Source organism: Impatiens glandulifera, chromosome 7 (genome assembly GCF_907164915.1).
Source record: "Impatiens glandulifera chromosome 7, dImpGla2.1, whole genome shotgun sequence".
Classification (NCBI taxonomy): Eukaryota; Viridiplantae; Streptophyta; class Magnoliopsida; order Ericales; family Balsaminaceae; genus Impatiens; species Impatiens glandulifera.
In genome coordinates this window covers 30,167,576-30,174,820 of record NC_061868.1, presented here as the reverse complement: position 1 = coordinate 30,174,820, position 7,245 = coordinate 30,167,576, and the positions used below count along the sequence as shown (strand labels likewise).

Genomic DNA, 7,245 nt, shown 5'->3' with positions numbered 1-7,245 from the left:
TGGTTGTGGCCCGTGGGGTATCATGTTAGCTCTTTTGAAAAAAAAGTCATGTCAATCACATTTTAATAAAATAATTACTTTTTTTTATTTACTTTCTATTTTATTTCATTTTCTAAATATCTTAGGTCTCTATTTTCTATTTTTTTTATACTTTCCATTATACATAAACTATTCCTCATTTTTTTTTATTTCAATATTTCTCTTTTCTAAATCATTTTATTTCATTTCATTTATATTTCATATTTCACATTAGTTATACCTTTCTTTTTTTCATCTTTCAAGTTTTTCAATACATATTCCTTTTTAAATTATCTCTCTTTCTTTATATCCTCAGTCTTATTGTATTTAACTATTCATACATTATTTAATTATTTTTTCTATATTTAATTAAATCATATTATTAGTATTTTTTATTTATTTTTAATTAAAGAAAATTAATTTGTCTTGTCTTGTTTTAACTTAAAGTGTTTCCAGATGAAATTGAGCAGGTGACATTTTGATCTTTTAAACCGACTCTTATTACTGTGTTACCTTGGTGAGTTAATATTTTTTACTCTTATTAATTAAATCGATCATATTATTATTATTTTTCTTACTCTCATTAAATTGTTGTTCAAATTAATTAATAAAAGTTGTTTTTCTAGTACAAACATAATGGAAAAAATACTAATCTTGAATAAATTTTTTTCTTTCAATTTTAATTCAAAAAAACAATTTTGATTCAATTTTCAATCAAACAAAATATTTTGAAATAAAAAAACCATTAAATAAAATTTCAAATTAGAAATTCAACTTTATTTATTTTGTATTTATTGTGATTCACATTTATAGAAAAATAAATGTAACAACTAAATAATACCTAAGATTTCTAAAAAACCAAGAAAATATACAATAATATAATATGAAAAGTGGCAATGAGTATGTAAATAATTATTTTTAATGAGATAATGAAAAAAATAAAACTGACAATTAGAAATTATGGATAAAATTAAAAAAATAAGATACATGTAAGAAATTAAGGAGATTATGTATGAATGGTAATGCAATGATATATCATTTGTAAATATTTCACATTTTAATTTTATTTGTTTATAAAAAGTTAATTTTCAAAATTATATAGTTTAATGCAAGAAAAGAATGTAAGAGATTCATATTTAAGTAGGAATTTTAAAATTTATTTAAGGTGGTTGACAACCACGGAATTGAAATATGACATAGAAAGTAGTAGTAGGGAAGACGATGGGAGGTGAGAAAACAAATAAATAAAGGTGTAAAATATTAACTTCAATGAATGATGTATTTCAGATTTCTCTAGAAATACATGGAGTAAAATCAGACATCTTTTAACTTCAGGGAGCAATCTGAGAAAAATACCAATTACATAAAAGCTAGAGAATAAGGTGAAAAAAAAAGTTGTTTTTGTCTCGACCTCTTGGATGATTTTTTTTTATGAGGAGGGTGCTTTATTTTTATTTTCATCACTCAAATTTGAGTTGATGTTGTATTTTATTTGATCTGACATTATGTTTAGTCGGATCGAATTTTTGTCGTCTCAAATTTTTATAATTCGAATAATACTCCCAAATTTTGGTGGGTCGTTTGCTACTTATATCTACCGATTGTTTTGGTGATCTTTTCTTGAGTATGTGTACATCCTCTTCTTAGAAACAAAGGGGATGAAGTTGTCAGTTCATGAGTTATTTCTTTTTTTTTGGAATTAAAAGAGAACTAATATTACACCTCACAACCATGTATCCCGCTTAAACTCAAAACGCTTCTAGATGGAATCGAACCCGTGATCTTTTAAGCCAACTTTTGGAGTTATTTCTCATTTGTTCAATAATGACTTATTTGAAATGATCTTCCATTTAGAGGACCTCTTATAGGTATCTTCACTTGTTTTTTTTTATGAGTTTCTCATTATTTTGATCAAATATGTAGACGGTCAGTTATCACTTGACAAGACTTTTTTCGGCGTTTTTTTACCAACCCACGGGCAAGGATAATTTTCATTAACGTTTAGAATATTTGATATAGATTCTTTCGACACTATTTAAATTAGTTTGTATGATTTTCTCTACTTCCTCTCTCAAACTAGTTAGATAGGCACCCTAAAAAAATATAAGATTATTGGGTCATCTTCATTGTAATTTTAATTTTTACAAAGATATATTATTTAATGTTTAGATTATCATTTAATCATTTTATGATTATCTCCTATTTGAATTAATAAGAATTAACTCTTTATAAATAAAAAAAACTTTCATATATGTTCTATTCGTGCGGATGACTGATGCACACCGGAGCGATGTGGCGGGCTCTAGTCCAGGTTAGAATTTTAAAACAATATAGAATTTTAAAACAATATAGATGTATATGCATATGAATAACAAATATTATGTTTGGCATTGGAGGGAAATGATAATGGGAGGTCAGGTCATAAAATCCTGGCCTCTCCCTTAGTTTTGTATAAATTATTATAATTTTAATTTTTTTTTATTATATTTTAAAAATTAATATAATTCATAATTATACTCTTCTAATTTTATTTTAAATCATTTAAAAAATTATATAAATTAATATATTATTTAGTTTTCGAAAACGATTTATATGCATTAATGATTTATAATTTTTTTCTAAATATCTATTCACTTAGTAATAAATTTTTATCATGATTTTGTAATTTTATTATTATTTTCATATTTTATTTATTTTTTCTTATATTCTCATATAATTAGCTTCACTTATTATACTCTCATATTTTCTTTATTTATATATATAGTTAATTTTTTATTTAAAACTTAATTAATTTAACTTTTTACATTTTTAAACTTAATTTTTCTTCAATATATAATTTTAAATTTATAAATTTCTTTTTTAAATAGAATATTCTTATCTTTGATCAGATTTTATACATTTATTTTATTTTAGTAAGGATATTCATGGAACAATTTGATTAATGTTTTTATTTATTACCCGTATTAGTGTAACTAGCATTTAGTCCGTGCATTTGTACGAGTAATAATATAAAAAACTGTGAAAAAAAATTACGGATAACATTTTTAATTTTATTTTTAACTGTTTTAAGTTTATGGGTAGGTCAACCCACAATCCGACCCAAGTATCCATTTACTCAGCATCATTATATATATATATATATATATATTAATTAGTTAAAAAGTTAAACTTATATTAATGTTAAAACTCCCGCGTTCATCAAATTTGGTGTTGAATTTAAAATATAAAGTCTTATTAGCATAGTTGGTTAAAGGGTTGTACTTGTTTTGTTAGGTTGCAAGTTTGAAACATACCTCTAGCATTTTTATTTTTAACCGTTTTAAGTTTATGGGTGGGTCAACCCACAATCCGACCAAAATATCCAAATTAACCACAGCTCTCGACCCGGCAATTTGGACACTTTAAAAATTAAGCATCATTATATATATATATATATAAAAATCCTGGATTCGCCGTTGCTGATGCAATCATTCCAATCGGCTATATCATGATACTGGTCATTAGATCATGGTTTAAGTAGTTATTTCGGATTAATAACTGGTTTTTATTGAGATTTTATATAATATATTAGACTATATGTACTCTCTATTCTTCTCATCTATTTCTAATTTTTTACGTTTTATGTTTTGAGCAATCTCATTTCGTTTGAGTTTTGTGGAGGTTGTTTTCAACCTCTTTAATGATTTGTTCTTACTTCTTAGTGTCTTGAAAGTCTTTTTGTGCCTAATGGTGGCATGCATGTGCGCAGATCTTTATATACAATTTTTTGTTGGTTTGTTTGAACTAGTTTAACTGGACATTGAAGGACTATTTCTTAGTTTGGACAAGTTTGATGTTACATCTGAACTTTTTATTTTAAACTCTTTTAGAGACTACACTTTGTAGATTTCTTTTATTGTTCAGTTTTTACTTAAGTTCGTGTTATAAGTTGCATTTTGTTTCATTGGTATACTTAGTGTCAATACTTTTATAGTTTGTGTTAGATGTATTTTTTTTGATGGATTGTATTGATTTTGACTTTATATAAAAATTCATAAATGGAGAAACTCCTCAAATACGTACTTTACTTCATACATAAAGAAAGATGAGAGAACACTCAACTAATAATGACACATAAATAAATTAATACTCAAATAAATTATTTTATTAAAATATAGAATAAATTGTATGAAGGTTATATTGAATTAAATAGTTTATATTTATTATATCGACATTAAATTAGACTTATAAGGAAACTAATATAATAATATAAATAATTTATAATATTATGATAATATTTTACATATAGATATTGTAACATCCCTTTACAAACTTAAGATAAAAAAAATACTTGAATAACTTGAGGTTTTTAAATGAGATTGTAAAATATTGATGTTTTGTTCTTCAAACTCATAAACTTCTGAACGTTGAGATGCATGAAATAACAATATTACAATGTTTTGACTGGAAAGAACCACCGAATAAAGTATAATCCAATGGGCATTGAATGCTGGGTTAAACAACAACCGAAAAGAAACTCCAAAGTTAATCATGAGTCTCGAGATCTATTTAACGACGGGATAACAATGTGTTGTCTATAAAGAAAATCAGTGAAAAAGGTAGAATCCCATGAGTATAGAATGTTGTTTGAAACAACACATAAGAAAATCATCATAACAAAAGAATAATATTGTGTTGACTAGAAGAAAACCAACGAAGAATATCATATTATTAAATTAAAACCAAGAAAAACAACATTTGAGGAAACAAACTCAGAGTATATGATAGTTGAAAAAAATAAGAAAATTAACATTAACATCTCATAAAAAAAATGATATTATTAAAAATATATAAATAAATTATTAGAGTCCTCCATCAATAATTGGAATAACCATTGATGGAAACAGCGGAAATCTATGACTTGATGTTCTCAAAAACAAAACTAATGTTAATCCATGTTCGAATAAGAGAGAAATATTGGATTGGATGTTATATTGAATTGCAATCTATTACATAGATATTATATTATACTTATATGATAACTAATATAATATTAATATTATCATAATTTATAATATATTGATACCATTTTATATTATAACAACTAATTTGATGAGAACAACATAACCCAATCATGATATTTAAATACTAAATAAGCTTCTCTAAGAAGCTTATCCTTATTAGATGATTAATTAATATCATATAGATAGAATTAAGATATAAATTGATGGATTGTAATAATAGGCTATTTGTGAAGAGTACAAATGTGAAGAGGACAAAGACAATTGTCTCCCCCTATATGATTTGCAAGACAAGGAGGCTGAACTCCACCATCTTTGTACCAGTATATTCGTTTCTTTAACAACTCCTCCAAGAATTCTTTAAGCTTTTCAATAGTGACACTGGGCATGACAACTACATGTGCCGTGCTTCCCTGACAAGCGAGTTGCCATCGATCGACAAAGTCATCTTCCAGAGGCCGTTCAAACACCACGGTGCTGCTCAATTCATTGAGCATGACACTTGTCCCTTCTTCCTTAAGCCGGTATTTCAAGTAACGAGCATTTGTAAGGCACTTTTCAACTCGTTTCTCAAATCCTACATGACCATTCATGTTTAAGGCGTATCGCATGAAGATTGGAGCATGACCGCTCATACTTTCCATTATTGTGGTGTTTAGAGAACCCAAAAACTCGATATTTGTTGAGATAGTGTTAATGTATTGTTTCCTTGTTATATAAACTCCACACGGCGCTGGACATCCCACAAACTTATGTCCGGAAATAGTGATACAATATTGACTTCTTAAAAGAAATTTGAAAAGCCTATTTAAAAAATTATAAAAATCATTAAAATTGTTCCAAATTTACATGATTACATAAGAAATTAATAATGATCACAAATTTACATGCTCCACAAATGAGATCATTATCCCAAATAATGCTCCATCACAATGAATATAGAATCTATCCTCAGAAAATCCAGTCTTCTAAAATTTGTATAACCATGTCAATATTATCTCCTTTCACAATTGTTCCTACAATAATGTAAAAAATTAACAAGTATACACGATACTAACTTTAAATTTAATTTTGAACAACATCACACCTATATTGTCATTGATGTAGGCCGGCTTATCCTTATTAAGAAGCAACTTGGCTCTGAAATCCTCATAATCCATCTCACCCGTGAATAAAGTATCAACCTTAGACACACTCCATTTTATACATTCTGGTTGCTTTGAAGACGGAGTAATGTGAATCTCTTGATGTGTATAGTATCCCATATGGAAGAAGTTCTCTCCTACATAAGCATATATAAGATGCATGATCTTTTATTATTTTGAAAAGAACTGAAACCATGAGGTTAAAAGGAGAGATTAATTAAGTTATTATGTACCCAACTAGAATGCCATGAAAATTTCCTTCAGTGCCACCATTTGTAATATATCCCCAATAATCAGTGTTCTGAATTTCCCATAGATTTGCAAACCAATCCAAAACAGCAACTTCAAACTCTCGCGAATGCATTCTATAATTGCCTTCAATGAATGGTCCCCAAACCCCAATGTTGTTTAGGGAGAAAGCTTGCAACTGTGCAAGAGCTCCATAATCAAAGTCCAGATTGGCTGGATAACCTGCAATTAATAGATTATGTATCAAAACAACAAACATATAAAAAAACAAAGAAATAATCAAGTTTACCAATTCCTGTAGTCTTGAAATCAATGTAGTACCTATGTGATATAGAGCCCTCTTAGCCAGTGTAAGTGTTTCCTTATATTTGTTTAAGGTTCTGGCCATGTAAGCTTTTATATCCTCCTTTTGGTCCATATTCGGTTCAGTGATTGCGAGACGCGATCCATGCATTATAAGATAAAAATAGGTTATACAAATATTCAAATTAAAATTAAATATATTATATAAATATTAAAATAAAAATAAAATAAATTATAAGAGAAGTCGTATTTATTATAAAAATATTAAAATAAAATACATATTTTAAACAAATATTAAAATCAAATATATTAAAAAAAATCAAAATCAAATATATTATAAGAGAAGTGAAATTTATTACAAAAAGTTATAAATATATATTTTATTTTAATAAATTTTACAATAAGATTGATTTTTCTTACCATGTATTTTATTTTAATTTTAACTTAATATATTTAATTTTAATATTTATATAATATATCTGTTTTTTCAAATATGTAATTTATTTTAATAAGTTTTTATTTTTTTAAAT

At 26.1% G+C, this 7,245-nt stretch overlaps 1 pseudogene; it reads right to left on the bottom strand.

The window, feature by feature from the left end:
* Window positions 1-5,242: 5,242 nt before the first annotated feature.
* On the bottom strand, window positions 5,243-6,866 carry LOC124909712 (annotated as a pseudogene).
* Window positions 6,867-7,245: the final 379 nt, after the last annotated feature.